The 1,263-nt window shown below is 47.7% G+C and overlaps 3 non-coding genes across 3 annotated transcripts; all 3 read right to left on the reverse strand.

Annotated features, from left to right (window-relative positions):
- Positions 1 to 188: 188 nt before the first annotated feature.
- Pmar_PMAR027137 lies at positions 189 to 261 on the reverse strand. The gene has a single exon. It is a non-coding gene; the product is annotated as a tRNA-Arg (tRNA).
- A 300-nt stretch (positions 262 to 561) lies between these two features.
- On the reverse strand, positions 562 to 634 carry Pmar_PMAR027138. The gene has a single exon. It is a non-coding gene; the product is annotated as a tRNA-Arg (tRNA).
- A 300-nt stretch (positions 635 to 934) lies between these two features.
- Pmar_PMAR027139 lies at positions 935 to 1,007 on the reverse strand. The gene has a single exon. It is a non-coding gene; the product is annotated as a tRNA-Arg (tRNA).
- Positions 1,008 to 1,263: the final 256 nt, after the last annotated feature.

Raw genomic sequence — 1,263 nt, forward strand, 5'->3', positions numbered from 1 at the left:
TAGATGGGCCTCCATTACATAGTGTCCTTAAAGGGGTCAATTCATTGGAGATCGTTCGTTGGCAGACCAACAATCTTCTTGTACCCTTAGCCTCAGCATGTATCCCGACGAGTCACAAGGGTATACAATCAACATCGACATCTGTACGGCCAGTGGCATCCGTATATGGGCGCTTCAGGGCGTAGAGGCGATCTCGATGGGACTCGAACCCATAGTCTTTGGTTCCGAAGATCAACGCCTTATCCATTAGGTCATGAGACCAATGAATTTGAGATTTACCCCACTATCTCGTCACTACGCGCAACACTGACTTCATGGCACACATGGTTTCCCATCTGACACGCTGAATAGATCGCAAAACTCTCGCTCCTCATAGAGGGGCCTCCATTACATAGTGTTCTTAAAGGGGTCAATTCATTAGAGATCGCTTGTTGGCAGACCAACAATCTTCTTGTACCGTTAGCTTCGGCATGTATTCCGACGAGTCACAAGGGTGTACAATCAACATCGACATCTGTACGGCCAGTGGCATCCGTGTATAGGCACTTTTCGGCTTGAAAACGATCTCGGTGGGACTCGAACTCACAATCTTTGGTTCCGAAGACCAACGCCTTATCCATTAGGCCACGAGACCAACGAATTTGAGATTTATCCCACTATCTCGTCACTACGCGCAACACTGACTTAACGGCACACATGATTTCGCATTCGAGACGCTGAATAGATCACAAAACTCTTGCTCCTCATAGAGGGGCCCCCATTACATAGTGTTCTAAATGAGGTCAATTCATTGGAGATCGTTCGTTGGCAGACCAACAATCTTCTTGTACCCTTAGCCTCAGCATGTATCCCGACGAGTCACAAGGGTATACAATCAACATCGACATCTGTACGGCCAGTGGCATCCGTATATGGGCGCTTGCCGGCGTAGAGGTGATCTCGATGGGACTCGAACCCATAGTCTTTGGTTCCGAAGACCAACGCCTTATCCATTAAGCCACGAGACCACTGAGTTTGAGATTTACCCCACTATCTCGTCACTACGCGCAACACTGACTTAACGGCACACATGATTTCGCATTCGAGACGCTGAATAGATCACAAAACTCTTGCTCCTCATAGAGGGGCCTCCATTACATAGTGTTTTCAATGAGGTCAATTCATTGGAGATCGTTCGTTGGCAGACCAACAATCTTCTTGTACCCTTAGCCTCAGCATGTATCCCGACGAGTCACAAGGGTATACAATCAACATCGACATCTG

Source organism: Perkinsus marinus, assembly GCF_000006405.1.
Source record: "Perkinsus marinus ATCC 50983 genomic scaffold scf_1104296961224, whole genome shotgun sequence".
Taxonomy (NCBI): domain Eukaryota; phylum Perkinsozoa; order Perkinsida; family Perkinsidae; genus Perkinsus; species Perkinsus marinus.